Source organism: Euphorbia lathyris, chromosome 4, assembly GCF_963576675.1.
Source record: "Euphorbia lathyris chromosome 4, ddEupLath1.1, whole genome shotgun sequence".
Lineage (NCBI taxonomy): Eukaryota > Viridiplantae > Streptophyta > Magnoliopsida > Malpighiales > Euphorbiaceae > Euphorbia > Euphorbia lathyris.
The window spans coordinates 55,947,830-55,972,799 of NC_088913.1; the positions used below are offsets into that span (position 1 = coordinate 55,947,830).

A 24,970-nucleotide genomic window follows, 5' to 3' on the forward strand; every position below is an offset into this window, starting at 1 on the left:
GCACACGGTGGCCATCGCCTAATAACAGAGAATAACAGATCAGATTGTGGAATGAATGGGAAGAAGTGTTTATTAATCCGAAAGAGAAAAACAAAGGTTACAAGATAGGCTAAGCCTCCACTGGAATGGAATTCCCTCTCTACAATATAGTAGAGCCCTGCAAACAATGCAGAAAGATAATAAAAAACAACCTACCTCTCTCCTCTCAAAACTCCAGCTAAATACCCACAAAGGAATAACAAAATGCATAACTATCTCTGCCACCTCATTCCCCAAATCACTAGGTGTAACTGACTAAGAATAACATCCCTCAATTACCCTTCAACATTCTTCTTTCCGCGAGAATATACTCTTAGATGTCTTGGTTCATGGGCTGGGTCCTTGAAAAGGCCCACATTAATAGTATGATCTCTATCAACGTTGCTGGAAGCTTCCGTTTCTAGCGAGGCTTGTTATTTCTTTGTTGTCTTTCCATCCCCTATCTGCCTGCCGATTTGTTCTTTTGGGTTGTGTTTCCAAGATTACATTTTATATCCTAAAGAACCATAAGTTTATTTGAGTGGTATTATATTTGGACTATGTTTGAGCAGATATGCTATGTTTTGAGTTCCTGCTTTCGCTGTTCAGTTCTGGAAAAACAGACAACAAGTTGTTACCTATAGCAAGCAAGGCATGATTAATATCTATGCTCCAACTTGAAGGAGAGAGCAATAAATGTAAGCATGCTTGCCAAATATAGGCTGCCACAAGACAACTATAGGGTGGCTAATTGGGCTGCTGTGTATCCTTAATTTTAGAAGTAATTTTAGAAATGTCTTGTATATATGTATTACTCTTAAGTTAAAGATATTCATGTTGTCTTTCAGATTAGATGGTATCCCATGTATTTTTTTTTTTCTATTTTCATGGAATGTTACATGGTATCAAGAGTCTAGTTTGGATTTTGTTCTTTGGTTTCTGGGTTGAGTTTCCTAGAATTTTTTTTTTTCGTGAAGTAGCAGTCTTTGATCTTTCGGTGCCATTTTCTTTCACATCAGATTGTCTCACCACCGATTCCACAGGCTTCCTCTACCACCTTCATCCGCCGAAGTTTGGTCGCCATCCTCCGTGCGCGTGACGCTCATATTTTTAGCGCTTAGCCCATACACTGACACATGGCTTTGCCATTTCTGAGCCGTCAATTGATCCGGCGTCGCCTCTGTCTCCTCTCTTCGCATGTCCGGGTTTTTTCTCCGGTGAATCGCCTTTGTGTTGACGTTGCTAGTAGCCTCTTCCACATTGCTTAAACTGGGTTCTGCTTCCTGATTGGTTCGTTATCATCTCTCGTCCTCTATAAGTTCTTCTGAGTTATGCTTTCAAGGTTACATTATATATCCTAAAGAACTAAGTTTATTTGAGTGCTATTGTTTTGAGACTATGTTTGAGCATAAATGCTATGTTTTGAGTTCTTGCCTCTGCTATTTAGTTACGCAAAACAGGCGTTATTGGAGAGGAAGTGCCATGGGAGGTGACCGGCAAGTTGTTACCTATATCTATAACAAACAGGGCATGATTAAAATACACACTCTCGCTTGAGGGGGAGTGTAATAAATGTAAGCATGATTGGAAACTATAGGCTACTATGAGACAACTAAGGGTCGCTAGTAGGGCTGCTATGATTCCGTAATTTGAGGAGTAATTTTTGGAATTTCTTGTATACATATGTGCATTCCTCTTAAGTTAAATATTTCCCTTTCAGACATAGAATCCCTTGTATATCTTTCTATTTACACGGTATGTTACATTGTATCATAACCTAGTTTGGATTTTGTTCTTTGGTTCCTGGGTTAAGTTTCCTAAAATTTATTTTCTGTTATGAAGTAGCAGTTTTTGATCTTTGGTGAAATTTTCTTTCACCTCAAATTGTCTCACCACCCACTCCACATGCTTCTTGTGCCGCCGATCAATTCATTTGCCTTGGTTGCCTTCCTTGCGTGTGATGCTGATGCGCTGCCGCAAGTTTCAACGTTTAGCCCGTGCACCAGAGCGTGGCTTTTCCGTTTCTTACGCCATCAATTGTGTTAGAGTATAAGTCAATGTAATTAATGAATAACATGCCTAAGGCTGCTGAAGGGCTATTGGGGCATGCTTAGGCTGCTAGTAGGGTCAGTATGTCTCCTTGACTGTAGGAGTAATATCAGGAGCTACTACTTGTATATATATCTGTGTATTGTTCCCAATTAAAATATATCAATATAGCATCTTACTCTACATGGTATCCCATGTATTCTAGTGTATTACATGGTCTGTTACAAATTGAATCGTTTGATGGATATTCATATTATGTCTCTTTTTTTATCATTATACGAAATATACATGGATTTACATGTTGAAAAAGAAATCTGAGGTATTTGATGTGTTTGTACATTTTCGCTTGGTCGTTGAGAAATATTTTAGGCTTCCTATTAAAACTTTTCAATCTGACTGGGGTGGGGAATTTAGGGCCTTAACCAAATATTTGTCTGATAATGACATTGTTCAGCGATCATCGTGGCTTTGCACTCCTGAGAAAAATGGTTGTGCTGCACGAAAAAACAGACATATTGTCGAAACTGGACTAGCTATCCTCAACCATGCTCGCCTTCCACCTTCTTTTTGGTCTTTTGCTTTTGACACCACTGTTTACGTTATTAACCGCTTGCCTGCATCCACCATTGATTTTGACATTCCATATTATGAACTCTTTGGTAATGTTGTCACACAAGGGTTATTAGAAAGTGTATTTTCTTATCTATCTCAAAGGTATTACAAGTATATATATATATACAAACAACAATTAATTCCCAACTACTTCCTTAAATGCCAACTACTAACTATATCTAATTAATACTGTAACACTCTCCCTCAAGCTGGAGCATAGATATTTATCATGCCCATCTTGTTACAAATATAATTGACTCGAGTTCATGGTAAAGCCTTGGTGAACACATCTGCTAATTGACTTCCGGTTCTGACATGTGGAGTTGTGATTATACCATCCTCCAACTTCTCTCGAGTAAAATGACAGTCAACTTCTATATGCTTTGTTCTTTCATTAAACACATAGTTATTTGCAATATAGATAGCTGCTTTATTATCACAATATAACTTCATTGGTTTTATCTGGTCAAACCCAATTTCGCCAAGTAGACGACGTAACCACACAAGTTCACATGTAGCCTGTGCCATAGCTCGGTATTCAGATTCTGCACTGGATCTAGAAACTACACTTTGCTTCTTACTCTTCCATGAAACTAGATTTCCCCCAACAAATACACAATACCCAGTAGTAGAGCGTCTGTCTGAAAAATCTCCAGCATAGTCTGCATCGGTGAAGCCTTCTGCGATGTGATGTCCATGATTTTGATATAACAAGCCTCGTCCAGAAGCTCCCTTTAGATACCTCAGGATGTGAGTAACAGCATCCCAATGCATTGTCCTAGGTGAGGACATGAGTAATTGTGAGATAATTCTGTTTGCCAACAATTCTCCTGTATTTCTCAGGTTCTTTGAGTAAGTCACCATCATCAGACTTCAACTTCACATTGGGCACCATTGGAGCATCACAAGTCTTTCCCTCAATTAGACCTGCATCTTTCAACATATCTAAACAGTATTTTCTCTGATTTAAACAAATTCCTTTCCTACTGCGAGATACCTCTATTCTCAAGAAGTATTTCAAGGGACCAAGATCCTTTGTCTGGAAGCAAGTACCAAGGAACTCCTTCAACTCCTTAATCTGAGCAACAACACTTCCTGTAATTATGAAATCATCAACATACACAACCAGTAGAATGCAACCAGAGCTAGAACTGAAGTAGAAAACAGAGGGATCATATGCACTTCTGTGTAAGCCGAATTCCTTTACTGCGGCACTGAATTTACCGAACCATGCACGAGGAGATTGCTTCAAACCATACAGAGACTTTCTTAATCTGCACACCTTTCCAGACTCCCCCTGAGCAACAAAGCCAGGAGGTTGCACCATATAAACCTCTTCATTCAGGTCACCGTGCAAGAAAGCATTTTTAACGTCCAGTTGATGAAGCTCCCAATTGTAAGTGGCAACAAAGAGAGAAAGTATCGAAATAATCAAGACCATAAGTCTGAGCATAGCCTTTAGCAACCAAGCGAGCCTTCACTCGAGCAACAGTACCATCAGGATTCATCTTATCAGTCCAGATCCACCGAGCACCAATTTTCTTCCTATCTTTTGGTAACAAGGTCCCAAGTGTGATTTTGTTCGAGTGCCTTCAGTTCTTCTTTCATTGCCTCTAGCCAATCAGGATGATCCATAGCCTCTGAAATGGATTTTGGAACTGCAATGGAATATAAAGTAGCTACAAAACACTTGGAAGGGGGTGATAAGGCATTATAAGAAACAAAGGAGGAGATAGGGTAAGTGCAAGACCTTGTACCTTTCCGAAGGGCAATAGGGAGATCAAGACTGGGTTCAGATGAAGGTGGAGGATATGGAGCCGAAACAGATGAGGTATCATTGGTGACTGGTCCTGGAGCAGGTGCCGTAACCGCAGGCTGCACACGCCTAGAATAAACATGACGAATAGGAGGACGAGGGACAACCTGTTCACTTACAGTATAGATCAAAAAATCATCATCAGATGTATCAGCAGGAAAAGAGGGTGAAGGGGAAGATGGACAGAAGAAAGGCGTATTCTCAAAGAACGTGACATCGGCCGACACAAGATAGCGCCCCAAGGATGGAGAGTAACAACGGTACCCTTTCTGACTTCGAGAATATCCCAAAAAGACACACTTGAGAGATTTGGGGTCAAGTTTGGAGACTTGAGGACGAATATCGTGTACAAAACAAGTACACCCAAAAATACGAGGGGCAAGAGAAAATAAAGATTGAGAAGGAAACAGGATAGAGTATGGAATCTGACCCTGAAGAACAGCGGACGACATACGATTGATGAGGTAACAGGCAGTGAAAACTGCATCTGCCCAAAACACTTTCGGGACTTCATTTGAACATGATAGCCCGGGTGACTTCATGTAAATGGCGATTCTTCCTTTCAGCTACACCATTCTGTTGTGGTGTAACAACACATGACGTTTGATGAATAATACCATGTTGTAAAAGGTATGACTGAAAAGTACTGGATAAGTATTCTTTGGCATTGTCACTTCGCAAAATACAGATATTTTTATTAAATTGAGTTTTAATCTCAGCATGAAAAGCACAAAAAACAGTAAATAAATCTTAACGGTGCTTCAAATGATAAAGCCATGTAACTCGAGAAAAATCATCCACAAAAGTCACAAAATAACGATAACCAAGTTTAGAAACAATAGGACAAGGACCCCACACATCAGTGTGAACTAAATCAAAGACAGACTCAACACGTTTATTTATTCGAGGAGAATATGGGACTCGATGGTGCTTAGCAAACTGACATGCTTCACACTCCAAAATAGAGTTCCTTGGAAGACTCGGACACATTTTCTGCAAGACAAGAAGAGATGGATGACCAAACTGACAATGAAGCTGCAACAGAGAGGAGCTTGTACAGGCAATTGGTCTTGGCACCACTTCAGTGGAGTCAAGAACATACAACCCATTCACCAGTTTCCCTCTACCAATATTCTGTTTCGTCCCAAGATCCTGAAAAAGGCAATAATTTGGGAAGAAAACAACACAACAATTAAGGGCTTTGGTGAGTTGACTAACAAATAACAGATTAAAAGGAAATTGAGAAAGACATAAAACAACGGATAAAGAGATTTTGGAGGTAGGATGAGCAGTTCCATGACCATTTACAGGAGCGGTGGCTCCATTAGCTAAAGTAACACATGGCAGATTGGCATTAGAATCAAAAGAAGAAAGAATACATGTGTTACCAATCATGTGATCGGTAGCACCAGAATCAATAACCCAACTACGGGATGAGGTGGAGAGACAAGCAGCCCGATTACCTGTATTAGCCAAAACAGTAGTAGCGGATTGGGAGGCACCATGATCAAGAGACAGCTGCTGAAGTCGAGCATATTCATCAACAGAGATAGTGACAGTAGGAGTAGAAGACGAAGATTGAGGGGACGGTAGGATACCATCACCAGCAGCTATGTGAGCAAACTTCCGATTGTTACTTTTCTGAGGCCGACCATGTAGCTTCCAACAATTCTTCTTAATGTGTCCTTCTTTGCCGCAATGATGGCATAGCTAAGGACCACTTTGAGAGATACGGTGAGTAGTGGAATTTTGAGGACCACTTTGAACTCCATGTGTCGCATTGCTCACCAGAGCCATTGTCTCTTGAGACATCACATCAGACATCTTTTCAATATCCTTACACACGGGAAGAAGTCGACCATGGAGGTCAGCAAAGGAGGGAAGTGTCCCACTGGTCAATATCTGGTTGCGTGCTATTTCAAATTCAGGACCAAGACCCTCCAGAAATCCAAGAACAAATATACGATCATCATCCTCTTGCATCTGCTTAACATCGGCTGTCATAGGAAATCGAGTCCGTTTCTCCTCACAAATCTGCTTACATTCATTATAATACTGAAAGAAGGTGCGACCCTTTCTCTGAGGACGATAATATGAAGATAGCAAGTTATGAATACGAGTCAAGTCTTGTTTACTAGCATACATAGACTCTAAGTATTCCCACATTTCTTTGACAGTATCACAATGAGTCACAATGTCATCAATAGTAGAGTCCAAAGTATTCTGAATCAGATTAAACAGTTTATAGTCTATCATCATCCATTTCTTCCTACTTCCCTGATCATCCCTAGGTGGAGGATTATTACTCAAATGATCCCCCAAATCAACACTATTAATGTACCGAGTAATAGTACGTTTCTACTGAGTGTAATCCTTAACTCCAGTCAAATAGGACAAGGACACCACACATGATAAAGACATGTAACTCAAGAAAAATCATCCACAAAATAATGATAACCAAGTTTAGAAACAATAGGACAAGGACCCCACACATCAGTGTGAACTAAATCAAAGACAGACTCAACACGTTTATTTATTCGAGGAGAATACGGGGCTCGATGGTGCTTAGCAAACTGACATGCTTCACACTCCAAAATAGAGTTCCTTGGAAGACTCGGACACATTTTCTGCAAGACAGGAATAAATGGATGACCAAACTGACAATGAAGCTGCAACAGAGAGGAGCTTGTACAGGCAATTGGTCTTGGCACCGCTTCAGTGGAGTCAAGAACATACAACCCATTCACCAGTTTCCCTCTACCAATATTCTGTTTCGTCCCAAGATCCTGAAAAAGGCAATAATTTGGGAAGAAAACAACACAACAATTAAAGGCTTTGGTGAGTTGACTAACAGATAACAGATTAAAAGGAAATTGAGAAAGACATAAAACAGCGGATAAAGAGATTTTGGAGGTAGGATGAGCAGTTCCATGACCATTTACAGGAGCGGTGGCTCCATTAGCTAAAGTAACACATGGCAGATTGGCATTAGAATCAAAAGAAGAAAGAATACCTGTGTTACCAGTCATGTGATCGGTAGCACCAGAATCAATAACGCAACTACAGGATGAGATGGAGAGACAAGCAGCCTGATTACCTGTATCAGCCAAAGCAGTAGTAGCGGACTGGGAGGCACCATGATCAAGAAACAGCTGCTGAAGTCGAGCATATTCATCAACAGAGATAGTGACAGTAGGAGTAGAAAACGAAGATTGAGGGGATGGTAGGATACCATCACCAGCAGCAATGTGAGCAAACTTCCGATTGTTACTTTTCTGAGGCCGACCATGTAGCTTCCAACAATTCTTCTTAATGTGTCCTTCTTTGCCGCAATGACGGCATAGCTAAGGACCACTTTGAGAGATACGGTGAGTAGTGGAATTCTGAGGACCACTTTGAACTCCATGTGTCGCATTGCTCACCAGAGCCATTGTCTCTTGAGACACCACATCAGGCGTCTTTTCAATATCCTTACACACGGGAAGAAGTCGACCATAGAGGTCAGCAAAGGAGGGAAGTGTCCCACTGGTTAATATCTGGATGCGTGCTATCTCAAATTCAGGACCAAGACCCTCCAGAAATACAAGAACAAATATACGATCATCATCCTCTTGCATCTGCTTAACATCTGCTGTCATAGGAAATCGAGTTCGCTTCTCCTCACAAATCTGCTTACATTTATTATAATACTGAAAGAAGGTGCGACCCTTTCTCTGAGGATGATAATATGAAGACAGCAAGTTATGAATATGAGTCAAGTCTTGTTTACTAGCATACATAGACTCTAAGTATTCCCACATTTCTTTGACAGTATCACAATGAGTCACAATGTCATCAATAGTAGAGTCCAAAGTAATCTGAATCAGATTAAAAAGTTTATAGTCTACCATCATCCATTTCTTCCTACTTCCCTGCTCATCTCTAGGTGGAGGATTATTACTCAAATGATCCCCCAAATCGACACTATTAATGTACCCTGTAATAGTACGTTTTCACTGAGTGTAATCCTTAACTCCAGTCAATTTTCTATCCGTAATTCGAGTGGTACCAATAGTAATTTCAGTCATGACTTTCTTATCCTTTTCCTCAGTCATTGTCAATCCAAGCAAATGACAATTACCACAAAATTTCAATGAACAGTAAATGCACTACTGATATTTTAACCAAAAAACCAAGATAAGATAAAATAGACCAAAGAGAATCAGAATTGTCAACCTCAATTGAAAAGACAAACCAGATCAGAAATATGGGTCCAATCGAACACAAACCGGAGTTACTACACAGGAGGAGGCTGACCGGAATTATCACCAAGGGAAACCGACCACACAGATGGGCCGGAAATGAAGAGGCGAGACCGGCAGAGGAAGAACGGCGCCTAACGGAGCTGTCACGCGCTGGCGAGTGGGTGGCGCGTCGGAGTCGGCGGTGGCGCGTGGGGCCAACGCGCGGCGTTTCTGGTGGCCGGAAATACACGACCTGACAGATCGGCGGCAGGGAAGGCTACTGGAGGGGGCGGTTAGATAAACGGAGGTGTTTGAAATTCGACCTTCAACCCTAACCACCGTTAACCGGTTCTCAGAAACGCAACAGAGAACAAATTTACCAACACAAACTGCTTGGCTCTGATACCATGTTGTCACACAAGGGTTATTAGAAAGTGTATTTTCTTATCTATCTCAAAGGTATTACAAGTATATATATATATACAAACAACAATTAATTCCCAACTACTTATTCCCCAACTACTTCCTTAAATGCTAACTACTAACTATATCTAATTAATAATTTGCTAGACTATTCTCAATTGCGTGTATGTGGGTGTTTATGTTATCCTTGACTTCGTCCCTATGCATCACACAAATTAGCTCCCCGGTCTACTAAATGTGTCGTCTTGGGATATAGTAAATTGCACAAGGGGTTTTGTTGTTTTGATACTGTGTCTTCCAAAACGTACATCTCGCGTCATGTTAGTTTTGATGAGCAGGATTTTCCTTTCCATGTTCTCAATGGGTGTGCACAGAATGTCCATGATCCTACGCCACTTTTGCAAGCACCTCAGGTTACTTATCAGCTTATTTTCTCTGATCAACAGTCTACCTTCCCAGTTCAGTCGTTGTCTAACAATACTGCTCAGCCAGCTTCTCCTGTGACCCCAAATCCTCTGGCCGAACCAATCTCACTGTTGGACATAACATCAACATCGGAATCGGTGACTAGCACGGGTGCAGACACAGACAGGTCAACCTCGACTGCCAACATCCCGTTGCCTGCTACATAACTGCCGTCTGCTCCTATTCTGTCTCCTACCCCTGTTATGCCTCCAATTGATCCGCTTAGTCATCCGATGATCACCCGTGCAAAGGATGGAATTTATAAGCCTAAAGTGCTGGTTCCTCAGGCTGCACCTGACCCGTCTACGTATCTGCAAGCATCTAAGTCTGAACATTGGAGGAAAGTTATGAAAGAGGAGGTTTTTAAGACAGAGACAATGACGGATGGAAAAATTGAACGGAATAAAGCATGTTTGGTTGCTAAGGTGTTTCACCAGCGACCTGACATTGATTACACCGATACCTTTAGCCCAGTTATCAAACCTACGACTATTCGGTTAATTTTGTCTTTTACAGTGAGTCACCATTGGCGAGTTTTGCAACTTGATGTCTCGAATGCTTTTTTGCATGGTGACCTTCATGAGGATGTCTATATGGTACAACCCCGGGGTTTGTTGACTCTCTTCATCTTCAATTGGTGTGTAAGTTACACAAATCCTTGTATGGTTGAAGCAATTGCCTTGTATGTGGCATGAGAAACTTACATCGAAACTTCTTCGGTTTGGTTTTGTTGGATCTAAAACGGATACCTCACTTTATTTCTTGATCTCGGGTAAGGTTCGTCTCTATTGTCTTATTTATGTCGATGACTTGGTAGTCACAAGGAACAATTCTGATATGATTGCACAGTTGAGCTCGTTCCCAGAATCGAAGTTTGCCATTCGAAATTTGGGCACCTTGCATTATTTTTTGGGTCTTGAGGGCTACATGGGCAAAAACTGGGTTATTGTTACATCAATCCAAGTATGTTCAATCTATTTTGACTAAAGCACATATGGGAGACTGTAGGTTGATCTCTAGCCCTGCGAACCCGGCTGAGCATCTCCAGGCCGATCCTACTGATCCATCTTTGTATCGCAGTATTGTTGGTAGCTTACAGTATTTGACCTCCACTCGCTCAGATATTTCATTTGCTGTTAATAAGGTTTCACAATTCATGCATGCTACGTCAAATACCCATTGAAGTGCGGTTAAACACATTTTGCGTTATCTGCAAGGGACATCCTCACATGGAATTAGCTTTACTGGAGGACCGGTGTCTCACTTACATTGCTATTCAGATGTGGATTGGGGAGGAGATCGCTATATCGGAAGTCGAGTGGTGGTTATGCAGTATTTTTGGGTCCGAATTTGGTGTCTTGGTCCTCTAGGAAGTAGCGTACTCTTTCCCGCTCATCTAAAGAGGCAGAGTATCAGGCTCTTGCTTTTGCCATATCGGAGCTCAGTTGGCTACACATGTTAACCCTGTGTTCCATAATTCAAAAAATCACTTGGAGATTGATTTTTATTTTGTTCGGGACAAGGTATGATCTAAGGCCATGGTTGTTCGATACATTTCCACGAAGGACCAAACAGGTGACATTTTTACAAAATCACTAAGCTGACAGTTTGTGTCCATCCTGTTCAGCTTGAGGGGGAGAAATGAGGATAGGAGTCGGTTTAGTAATTAAACCGACACCTCATGAATATATCAGTTAGGAGTTTGTACAGTCCTAGTCAAACTGTATTTTCTGTATTACAGTAGTGGTTATGAATTAGACTTGTATAGTTGAGGATAAATACCGGTGTAGTTTACTTAGTTGATCAAGCAATAATAATAATGAAAATTATTATCTGCTATAAAGCCAATTACCCTTTCCAAGCTACAAGTTGAGACCCAAAATATTGATTTGGCAAAAGCTGCTCCTCACCAATCAAATCCCCTCATGTATATAGTACCAAGAACTTTCTCTTTCTCTTCCCCGCATATATATAACCAACAACTCTTTCTCTCCCCAACTCTAATCCAATGCCTTAATCCCAAAAACCGCATATGCCTTAATTCCTAAATTACACTTCATTCCAACTATACCATTCTCTATCAATGATCTACGATTAATTTTTTCATGAAATGTTATTCAGGACATGTATTTATTAGGTCTCTGGGTTCCTTATTTGAGTTAAAAGTAGACTTTCCCTCAGGAATAGGGAAATTGTAAAACAAATTGCAAGACGTTTACCTTCTTCATACCTGTGCATGTTTTGGATGGTGCCTTTGATAATGTTATAAATGGTGGGCAACTTTTGCAAATTTACAGGAAACACTGCATAAGCACAATGAAAATAGGTTATCGTGCAATGACTCAATTGATGCTGTGGAAACTGCATCTGTTGGGTCTAAAGGAAATGAAAGGAGACTGGACAATGAAGGAAGCAAACCATCTGATGCTGGAGCGCTCATAAGGAATTGGCCCTTAATTTCATCTATCATTGTTTATTGTGTTTTCTCACTTCATGACATGGCTTACACAGAGGTATATTTTAGCAGTAATTTTAACATGCAATGTTCCTTCTTGACATAAAATATAGATCCTAATATGATTATATCACTAAAGTTATTTGAGATATCTCTACGTTTGTTTTATTTGCTTATTGTTATTTTTAAATGATATAAATGGAGAAAGGGCTAGATTTTGATTTGGTCACCAAGTAATCAAGTCTTGTGCTAACCCATACAACATTGATGTTGAAAAGTGTCACGAAACCAATTGAACTAAAAGCTTAAACCGATAGTTAAAGGCACAATTCATACTAATTACTCATTTTCTTTTTTCGCCCATCGTTATTAATTATTTTATTTTGAATTAAATATTAATGAAATACATATACTAATTAAAAAAATAATAGAGCCTGTTCGGGAAGCTCGGGTTTGATTCGTTAATGTCTCGAGCTGATCCGAACTCGAGCTGAGCCCACTTGAATCAAGCTTTGACCGAGACGAGCTCGAATATTTTGCGAACTACCCTGGCTCATTAACACCCGTAATTAGAGCAATGATTGGTATCTTTACTACATTAAAACTTATTTGTTGTTGTTAATTCCTAGCCCAACAAGATGATCAACATATACTTCAAAGTGGACTGATTTTTAAATGTTGGATGGAATTCCTTTTATCTATTTCCTTTAACAATTCTTTTCCTAATAGCAATTATTGAACTCCTTTCAAAATAAAAGTGAGATCTTTTTCTGTTTTCTCCATTGCTCATGCTGTTGCTGATACAGCAGTTAGTTGTTCCTCATCAGCAGCAGCATCTGACCATGTTCATGTTCCTACCCACTTCAAGCACAGTACAACCCAGGACTGCTATATAACTTTGCCAAACTTTATGCATTTTTACTAAGATCACAACCACTGGGCTGAAATCTCTTAGAATCAAACTGAACGGTGTTGCTTCAACTGTTTTTCATCTAACGAATTCAGTATTAAAAGGAATATCTGGCAGGGAGGCCAAATGCTGTTGTCCTTATGTAGTTAACTCATCAAACCTTGACTGGAACTTAAATAAGTGATCACTGGTTTCGTCTTTCCTGGAGAGATACTGGTAGACTAAACACTTTATTTTTGTTTTCTTATGATTATGTCTAGTTAGATTATGTTTTGCCTAATGGATTTAATGCAGATATTTTCATTATGGGCTGTTAGTCCTAAAAAGTCTGGGGGCCTGAGCTTTTCAACTGCGGATGTTGGGAACGTCCTTGCTATTACAGGTGTGTAGTAACTTTCGCATATGTTTCATAGTGACATATATTTTTATTAGTTATTTATACCTTATTGCCTGCTCTGGTTCTCGAACATGGGAAGCTCACCCTTGAAAATTTCTTCCAAGAAAAATATTTTTCCTTGTGTGTTGCTGGTACATATAGGAAATAAGTTAAAAAAACATTTAACAGATAGCTTAATAGTTATTTTTTGTTTTACCTCTCTTTACTTAATGTTTTGACAGTAACTTCCCCTCTATAAAATAATGGAATGTTTTTTTATCTTATTTTATGAAGATTTTTCTTTGACTAGCAATTCATTTTTCATGGACTAGTAACTTCCCCTAAAATAGACGAGTGATGTGGAGAAAAAGGATCACATTTGCCATGTTAATGCCTCATGGGCGATTTTAGCTGGACAAAATCTTCACAAATGAATGACTATATTACAAAAATGAAATGAATTTGAATAGTATTGTGACAAAGAAAAATGAAAGTTCAAGATTTTCGTTTGCCATTGATTTGTTGTTAAGTATCCCACATTGCTCTAAATTATTGAGTCATATGGCTGCTTTATATGTGAGGCAATCACTTCATTTGAGATGCCTTTTGGAGTGAGTTAGGTGAAATTGATCTATAACTTGCTCGTTTGCATTTTAGTTGCTCTGAACATATTTGGGTGAACAAAAACATAATAACCTTGAGCATTCATTCTTTTTTGGTGATAGTCTTTGTTGTATATAACTAAAGACGCATATGATGACAAATCACTAACGAATTCTTTTATTACCAGGCTTCAGCCTTCTTATCTTTCAACTTTCGTTATATCCATATCTGGAGAGGTTTCTTGGCCCTATAAGAATTGCTCGGGTTGCTGGGGTAACTATTTGCTGTCCTGGAAAGCTTGTAAGATTTTTTCTTTAAACTTATTGCTGCCTAACTATTCGTACAATTACTTATCTGCAGGCTATATCCATACCTTTGTTGACAAGTTATCCATTTATTGCCATGTTGTCGGGGTTCACCCTTAGCCTTGTGCTAAATTTTGCATCAATTGCGAAAAATGTTCTTTCTGTGAGTGCTGTAACTCTATTTAGTTATTTTTTAAGTCCACATTATATAGCTATCCTTGAATGCACCAATTAATTTCAAGTAATCACCTACTGTTACAGGAAAATCAGATAGCTTCATATTTTGTACTCTAAATTCCCAAACGTACCTACTAATACGTCTTCCTTAATTCCCACCATAGCAGGGACCCAAACTTTGTACCCTTATGCATATTTGGTTTTCAAATTTGGCTCCCCTTTCAAATGCAAAACAGACACCAAACTTGTCAAGACAACCTTGAATCACTCTACTTGGAATTATAAGAATCTGATTATAGGTTCCTACAGAATTCGTTCCAGGGTTGGAGGACACCAAATCAAATACACATAATTTAATAGCTTTGTGAGACTCGAATCACCATGGCTAAGTTCCCAGTTCAAACCTTTGCTAATTATTGATAGAACAACCAAAAATGATCTCAGGTTTTCCACCATTTTCAAACTAGTTGCCACTCGCATACATTAGCAATTCGATTTCATTGAAGTCAGAATGGAACACATGTGCAATGTGTTATCAAGTCCCTTTCGTATGTTGCAAACCACAATTCAATTTGTCTCCTTTGATGTGGAAACATCAACAACTTCGCAAAAGAAACAGAGGTAGTGTGAGATAGAATATTTGTACCTTGACATAGGAGATAAAATAAAAGTAATGAACGACAACCCAACCCAACCCAACCCAAATTCTTCTTAATCCTGCCTTTGTACCCATCTCCACTTTCCTCTGTCAGGCCCAACTCCTTCATTATATATGAATTGCCATCTGCAGATTCAAGAAGTTTTAAATAGTGTCGGTGTTAGAAAAGTGGACAAGGAGGAGGGGGCCAGACTACTAAGGGTTTACACAATGTGGAAGTTTGCTAGGGAGTAGGTGTCAGTTGTCTGTAGTGGGAACAAGGGTTGTCTGCTAGTGAGGCAAGGGTATTAAATAAAGGTGTGGATTTCTGTTAGGAGGCAGGCTGGTATTAATTATTTTGGGGATTCCAACTTTCATAGGGGGCTGCTTCCCTGTGAAGGTATTCCTTTTGTAGAAGGAGACCTTGTCACTGTTTCATTCAAACAAAGAAGAGCCTTTGCTCTATATTTTCATTATCTCTTGTTATTATTGATTTATATAGTCAGTCTGGTTATTTCTTAACAGTCGGTCACCATTAGGTTCCTCTTTTCATTGTTGTTTTTCATAGGGATAAATTGTAATTTCGGCAATTCCCCTTGTGGGTGTTAGCACCATTTAGCATGTCTAGCTCCTTTGTTGCGAACTATTCTTTGGCTGGACAAATTAAATTGCATTCTCTCCCTATCCAGATTTTTATTTGACTTGAGTGGCACTGCTCCAGTTTCCTTTTTGGGCTCATTAGATTGACCTGAGTTCCTATTTTTTTTTTCCTTCCACATGAGAAGTTTTTCCCTTGTTATCAGTCCCTTGCTTTTGCCCAAAGAAAGTTTGCTTCTGCATTTAATTGCAACTTTCATACACCGGTATCAATAAGCAAGGGCTTTCCATAATCTGTAATTTCTAGCTCTTGGTAACGAAAAGAATTTCCTTCCACCTGTGCTAACCTCAAGTTTGCTTCTTTAAACTCCCGATGAGGATTATGAAAGCGAGTACTGAATTTTGGTTTCAGTGCATTGAACGTTGATGAAGAATTTGGCGCAGTTTTGGAAAAATTAGATTTTTTATTGTAAGTCTTCTTTCTTGTGAACTGCAAGCTCCCTTCCCAGCACAGAAACATCTCCAGCCAATGCACATGCTCCAGACAAAAATCAGGTGGATTTGAAGTTCCAACAGAACAATCAATTTGATGCTACCTTCATATATCCATCTCCTTTACTAATCTGACCCATGACTATACTCGAGCAACTGCCTTGATATCATTTATTTCGTTTGCCACAGGAGCTTGCTCCTTCTGCTCTATCGTGAACTTTACCACATATTTGATCTCAACTAGGAAAGATCCTTAAATTCCTCCACCGCCTACTGCTTTACTCAATTCCATACAAAGATGAATGTATTCATTTGACAGCTGTACAATTTGATGAACGGATGTTGTTAAGTTATTCTTGTGTTGGCCTAATTGCCCTTTTCCAGACTCTTCCTCGTTATATCAATGATTATTTTCTTCCTTCTAACGTTTTGATGCCTTTTCTGCATGCAATAGATTTCAATTATTACGTGTACCATCATTCTACAAAACAGAGCGGTGGTAAGTTTCTATTCATTTTCTCTATTATGTAATTCAAATTTTTGTTAGAAAGGTCATTTATGTACCATAGGACAAATATTATCTAAGATTACTGCATATAAATATGTAACCACAATAAAATGTTGCACGTTGTACATCAGGGTCAGCACCAAAGAGGAGCTGCTAATGGAATTGCTATGACGGCTGTATCTCTTTTTAAAGCTGTTGGTCCAGCAGGAGGTGGTGCCATGTAAGTGTCCTAATTTCGTTATAGTTTGATGTAGTAAAAAATTGGGAGGCTTTTTGGCAATGTTAAATACTAGAGAATGCAATAGGGTATATTCGGGGTATTGTTTTGAGCTTGGGTTGTCCAACTTCAGATATTATCAGGTTCAAGGTGGCCTTTGTCTGTTATTTTGGGATAAAACTTCTCCTTTTGTCACATTTAGAAAGCTTAGAGCACAAGAGTTTATATATAAGTCTTCCATCTAACTTGTACTTAAACTATTGTTCTTACATCTAGAATTTTGTATATCTAGCCTAATTCACCTAACATTCTGTCAGTCCCCTCAAGCTGGAGTATAGATATTAATCATGTCTACCTTATTACATATATAATTGGCTTGGTAGAGTTTAGTAAACACATAAGCTATCTAGTCTCCTGTTTGAACATATATGTTCAGTGAAAACCAACCTTACTCTTAACTTTTTCTAAAACAAAATTTGATAAGGATGTTTAATATGGATACACTAATTACAAAATCCTATAATTGCTCCTTAGATTTCTTCTTAAACTTTTCTCTATTACAGCTAGCTATGTTCACATGATGAATTGAAGTATAAATATTTTTGCGACATAATATTGTAATTCAAAATACAAAGTAAATACCTTAATTTGGTGCTTACAGTTTTTCATGGGCGCAAAAGCGTCAAGATGCTGCGTTCCTTCCAGGTATGCTACTTGATCAAGTATTGTGATTAATGCTTGTTAAGGAAGTCAATGGTATCTGTTTATACAATAATGTATATGTAATAGCTGCAGTTTTTTAATTCTTATAATACTTGCTTAGATTTGCTAAAATAGCATGCATTGGTATTAATAGCCCTCCATGTCTCAGTATTTGCATTACAATAGTAACTATAATGATTATGGTCCTATTGTATTCCTATTCCTTATTTTAGAGTGTAATCAGATATACAAGATTGAGAGAAAACTCTATTTGATCATGAGGAAGGTACATGTATTTATACAGAGCCTCACTAACTAGGCAAAAAGCTAACTACTACCTAAAATTATGGTTACAGCTGTACATATACATTACATAGAGTAACAATTATAGTATTTCTTACTGGGTGTTTAGTTGGGTTTCAACCTTATCCATGTAAGGATAGGGTAAAATAGGCTCCATGACCATCACTCAACTTTGCTCTTACTAACATCATTACTATTAAAGTTCAAAAATAACATAAAAGTCACTCAACTTTGCTTTTACTAATATTATGGTTACTTATAAAAGTAAAGGGTCTCAAAATGACCATTTATGATATCAAAATGGAAAAGTCCAAAGAATTGAAGTTATTTAGAACCACATTTACCATAGAATTATACGTTTTTCGGTTTTCCAAATCATCATTTTTAGAGAGCTCTCTTTTAAGTAAACAACAACTAAATAACTTTAAAACCACACGTTTCAAGAATTAAAGTTATTATTTCGAGCAACTCTACAATGGAGGGGTTTCCTTCTATTGGAGTGGTCAAGGTTGAGTCTTTTATGTTAAGTTTTCGAATTTAACGGCCATAATATTAGTTGTAAAATACCATCATTTAAATGGTTTAGAATAGATAAAGACGGTCTTTATTAATTTTCCAAATCCATTACTTGATGAACTTGCTCAATTTACATTTGACGCAAACAGATAATCATATAATGTACTAGTTATAAACGTCAGTTTTCACCTGATCAGTGACTCTCGTTTAGAAGTCAGAGTTTAATACTTCATATGAAGAGACTAACATAATTATAGTTATGGCAGATATACTTTTTAGTTCAAAAATATTTGTCTTCTTCATTTGAGTACTTGCAATGCTTTCTTTACTGTCCTTGAATATTTTGGTTTAGTTATTTATCACTATACTTTTTATATTATATTATATATATGCAGGTAACCATGTGGTCTTCTTCATATTGAATGTGGTTGAGGTAATTGGTATTCTGATGACGCTCAAGCCTTTCCTAGTTCTACCGGTAGCCTTATTTTAATGAATTCTCAAAATGACTATTGATTGTATTTATTGCTTGCCTACCTTAACCCTAGCACCTTTCAGATGCTAATTTGAATGTAGTTTTTGTAAAATTTAACTTACAAAAAATCTGGTAAATGTTATTCGAGGCATCAGCATCTACATGTCTAATATATACGAAAATGCTCATAATATATTGAACATGTAATATGAAAAAAGTACTATATATATATATATATATATATATATATTACTTAATTTGAATTATTATTTAATTATGATACGTTCATTAGATTAATTTACGGTTTATTTTTTTAAATAAATTATATAGTGATAAATTTATCATAATAAATCTTCAATGAATTGAATGTATTGTGTTTCAATCTAGCCCGACTCTGTTAGGAATTTTTCTGGATTGCGACAATTTAGCGGAAGCAATAAATCTCAAAGCACAAGCAGTATATTGCTAAGAAAACAATAGCTTAAAACTTGAAGATAATTTTATTGAATTTATGAGATGTATAAGAGGGTGTTCTCTAAAAACTTTCTAGAGTTACATTGAGATAAAATCAAAAATAGTATCACTTCGGTGTTTTCCAAAAATACCCCGAAATAATTAACTTACTATTTTTGTCTTTTCCCAAATAATTGGACTACCCTCAAAACACTCAACTCTCTCAAACTCGCAATGCAAAACCTTGCCTCACATTTTGCAAAGTTAGATTGCTCTCACTTCTTCCATATTCTTGTACACTTTTTCAACTAATTAGTTGAAAAAGTCAAGGTTTCATATGTGCCATGGTTTATGCCTATAAATCATGGCACAACTTGTTTGACTTTTTTTATCTCTTTATTTATTTAAATATTTATTTTATTTAATTTTTTTTAAAATTAATAGTTATTTTTTTTTTTTTTCAACAGACTCAAGGTGACAAATTGTAGGGTAAGAGATATTCTAACACCTAAGTCAATAATGTTACTTTAGAGACATCAAAATGGTTGAACTTAGGTAATGAGATAATAGAAGTAAGAGAATAGCTATTGAGATTAGGGTCATTATAGGTGCGGAGTAATCACAATTTGCAAGGGATATATAAAGTTGTGATTTGATTTATATATAAGGGATAATTACTAATCTAACTCAATGAAGAACCCCACTTTACATATCTAACCCACTTTCCTTTCATTTTACCAAATTAGACAAATAAACACATTTTGGACAAAACTACACTTGTTCTCATATAACAACCATCTCCTCTTTCCCTTTCATTTACTTTCACATTCTCACAGGAAAATTCATCAACTCAACCCAAGATCTAAAGATATCCATACCCCATTCAAGTTCATGTAAGTATCATTCCCTCATTTTTCATACACATTACTAGAAATACACAGTTGGTTTTCGAATACATTTGCTTGAATCTTGACATTTTCCGATTCCGCCGTTGTCTCCCGATGTGTCGCATTCGGTGCTCAAATGCGACACAGAGAATAAAATGCGACAAGGACTAACATATAGCTTGTCGCATTCATATCCATGTCGCATTTGCGGTTTCATTTGGCGGTCGCATTTGATGTAGCATGTCGCATTTGGCTGTCGCATTTTGGTATAGCTTGTCGCATTTGAGTCGCATTTTGGTGTATCATGTCGCATTTGAGCATCATTTACATATGAATTGGCTTTATTATGTTTTGATCACGTGTCCATGTTACTAAATGTAGAAGTATGTCAACCAAAGAGAGGTGTACGTGTTTTTTTATCTTGGAACGGACTGTGGACTACAGAAGGAAAAGTGATGACATACGTGGGTGGTAAAGCGAAGTTGTTGGTTTTGCCAATAGATATTGACTTACAAAAGTTGAAAGAGAAAGTTTATGGTGCACTCCACGTTGACTCAACCTCGTATGATCTCCAAATGTCCATGCAGGCGACATATGGTCCAAATAAACTGCGTGGTGGGATAGCAGATATTGATGACGATGGAGATGTCATGGGATTCATAGAGTACTGCCGAATGAATCCGACCGATTTGATTCCATTGTATGCTACTCTAAACATGCGAACAATACAAGCTTCAACATTGCGACCTAACAAGGATGGACATGTTGGTCAAAGCAAATCAACGGAAGTAGTAAGTAATGATCCCACCATCGAACTGGATGCTCCTATACATGGTAAGGATGACAACGATTGTGGAAATGGTATCGATGATTATATGAATAATGATAATCACGATCATTATGATGAGCATTATGATAATGATTATTGTTACGATAATGGTGACAATGTGGAGAATGAAGATACCACTCAGAATGAAATTCCTGTTAAAAGTGTTCACGAAACAGTTAAGCAATCTAAATGCGTCCAACGTATCCCATATGATGATGGCGATGAAGATAGAATGAAAAGGATGACTGATCCATTTCGATGGTGTCCAAAGCCATGCGATGCGCCCGTGAATATGATTGCACCTAAACAATCAAACGGAGGTACTACTTTGAGGGTCAATGATATATTTTCAAACAAAGTTGAATTGCAAGATTCACTTGGAAAATATGCAATTGAAAATTCGTTTGAATGGAAGGTTTACAAATCAAACAAGTCTTTGTTTGAGGTGAAATGTAAGGATGTGGGCAAATGTAAATGGAGGGCTAGATCGTCATTCCAGGTTCCAATTTGTTCATGCTTTCAAGAATAGATGGTATGGACATGCATGCTTGTGGGAGAGATCAGATATGTCCGCACCATAGGCAAGCGGGGAAACGTGTTGCAGGGATACTACTCCGAAGCAGGTTTGATTTGGAAAATCGGGTGCATCGACCAAAGGATATTGTTTTCGATTTTGAACGATATTTTTTCGTTAATCTTTCTTATATGCAAGCTTGGAGAGCAAGACACTGGGCATTGGGAGCACAAAGTGGTTCGCCGGAGGAATCGTTCATGTTGTTGCCGGACTACTGTGAGATGTTGAAAAGTACAAATCCGGGTACCGTGACACATATCGAGACAGATGATGATGATCAATTTAGATTTTTCTTTATGGCTATGGGTGCATCATTGAGAGGTTTTAAACTACATATTCGACCTGTCATTGCCGTTGATGGAACGTTTCTAAAAGGTAAATATCCCGGCATATTATACATTGCAGTTGGTATTGATGCGAACAAAATGATCTTTCCTGTTGCATTTGGAGTTGGACCGAAAGAAAGTAATGAATCATGGCTCTGGTTTTTCAACAAATTGAAAGAGTGTCTGAATGATGTTGAAGATATAGCCATTATATCAGATCGGAACCAAAGCATTATACATGCAGTTAGTTTGGTTTTTCCTAATGCTGTTAACGGGGCGTGCGCACGTCATCTGCAACAAAATGTTAAGGCTAAATTTCGTGGAATTCGTAAGATAGATGAGGCGTTTTGGAAATGTGCAAAATCCTATCGGGTATCTGATTTTGAGGAATCCTTTGCAACACTTCGTTCACTACATTCCGGTGCTGCCGAATATTTACTGCAAGCTGGAAAAGAGAATGGTCCCGTGCATTCTTCTGTGGTCGTCGATATAACATTATCACGACGAATGTGGTAGAATCATTCAATGCGTTAATGGTGGAGGCTAGACGTCTACCAATCACAATGTTGGTTGAGTTCATACGTATGACACTACAAAAATGGTTTTACGAGAGACGTACAGAAGCAGGTTATAAATGTGTATTCTATTTTATTTTATTTTATTTATACATACGTAATTATTTACGAGATTAATATGCTGCTGCAGGAGAACGTGTGGGCTATTTGGCAAGGAAGCCGGAAGAAAAGATGATAAAGCATGTAGGGGCAGCGATACGTTGTTCATATTTCCCTGTGGATAATCACACCTTTCAAATCGGTGATCGGGTTAAGGGGGGACTTGTTGATTTAAATGCAGGAACATGTACGTGCAGGAAATGGCAACTAGCCCAATTTCCATGTGAACACGTATGCAAAGTTGCTTCCAAATATAGGATGGATAACGCCTATAGGTGGGTACATCGCTACTACACCAACGAGTCAGTTAAGTTGGCATGGGGTGAGTCGATATATCCACTTGGTCATCAATCAGAATGGAAAGTGAACGAGAATCCTATGAAAGTGCTTCCTCCTAAGAAGGAGGGACGGTCTGCTGGTCGACCAAAAGGTCAAAAAAGAAGGCCATCTGTGGGTGAAGATGTAATTCGCACAAGGTGTAGCAGATGCGAAAGCATCGGTCATAATCGTTTGAATTGTCCATCCATGCTTCCAAACACTACTCGGCTTCCTAATGTAATCTCAAGTTCAGCAAGTTATTCTAACACTACTACCTCGAAGCATTTATGATCCAGTTGATTAATATCATTTGTCTTTAGCATGTGCTTGTATGATTCTATTGGGGACAAATGCGACAGGGTGTACAACAAATATAGTCGCATTTGTGCGTTGAATGCGCTCAAATGCGGTTCAGCAAATTCATTGTGAATACTTCGCGTCGCATTTGAGCGCATTCCATTCAAATGCGACAGGGTTTAGAAGAATCCTAGTCGCATTTGTGCGTTGAATGCGCTCAAATGCGGTTCAGCAAATTCATTGTGAATACCTCGCGTCGCATTTGAGCGCATTCCATTCAAATGCGACAGGGTTTATAACAAATATTGCATAAATATTACATATATAACAACATCATGAATCAGAGTACAATATCATTTGAAGTCTAACAAACGTCCATGAAACAACTCAACCGTAAGTCGTAAACGAAAGAAAGCGCCATCCGTAGAATTGTATGGATATACATAAGAGTCGTCATGCGGGAGATCATGTAATCCACTTAAGAATTGTGCGTTTATGCAAGTCCAAACGCCACAGTCATTTGAGCCGGACATTTGTTGTGGCACCCCTGGAACTCTACTCCAAGTGATCATCCGTCGCACATTTTCCCGTCCATCTACGAAATAGCCACTCAATTCCATTACTCTAACAATGACTTGCAAGGGTGTTTGGAGAACCGCATCCAAAGGTTGCTCCGACATGTTTGATACAAGACTGTCATATATATATAAGTGCATAGACCGCAACTCGAACACTCCTAGGATCCAGTGCTCTTGCTTGTAATTTATCGGAATAAACACTCTCTTCACTGTGTGCCAAGGGCGTACAAAATTATCTGCATCACCTTTTACTCTTCGTACGAAATAGTCTTCACTATCCCACCCCGGTTCATTGAACCCCCTCACAAACATGGCTTGGCACATACATCCAACAAAGTCAGTATCAACAGTAGTCCATTCTGCAGCCACATCAGTTTGTACTGACTGTCGTCTCAGTAAATACAGCCAACCATTGATATGCTACAACAAGATTATGTAAACATTTAATACAGTAAAAGTCACATACTTACAAATGAATAGGATATATTGGATTGATTAAGGTTACCTCATTCCAGATATACGTCCCCACATCCCGAAGTGTATTGAAAATTTTTGCATCCAAACTGTATATTTCTAAACCTTTCAAACGTATTCCCTGAGTTGATTCAGGCCCGTTGATCCACGATTCTAGCTCCTCTATCAAACATGCATCTATTCGGTGGCGCTGATCATCAACATCACAAATAGCTGGTCTTTCCTCAAATTCGGACTTGATATGGCCACCATATAATGCTACTGGATCTGTGTACTTTAATGGATCGGTCCACGGCGAATTCAAATACTTGCTAACCTTAGCAACCCGTTTACCTTTTCCACGTACTACTTTTGTTCCACGTGCTACTCCTTTACCTCTAACTGTGCCTCCACCTCAGGTTGGAACTATACCTCCTCGAGTATTTTCCTTAACTTCATCTTTCCCGGTCCCTCGACCTTTATCTTCTTTTGGAGCAACCACCTACAAAAACATGGTAATGAATAATTCATACTTGAAAGCTGTAATTCAACATTTTGTCGCATTGAAGAGAAATGCGCTCCAATGCGACAAGCCATAGTGCAACATCTTGTCGCATTGGAGATGAATGCGCTCCAATGCGACAAGCTATAATGCAACATCTTATCGCACTGGAGATGAATGCGCTCCAATGCGACAAGCTG

General features: G+C 38.4%; 1 pseudogene; it reads left to right on the forward strand.

Moving 5' to 3' along the window:
* LOC136226616 (protein ZINC INDUCED FACILITATOR-LIKE 1-like) overlaps positions 1-19,156 on the forward strand; it is a 42,615-nt pseudogene extending 23,459 nt beyond the window's left edge.
* The last annotated feature ends 5,814 nt before the right edge of the window (positions 19,157-24,970 follow it).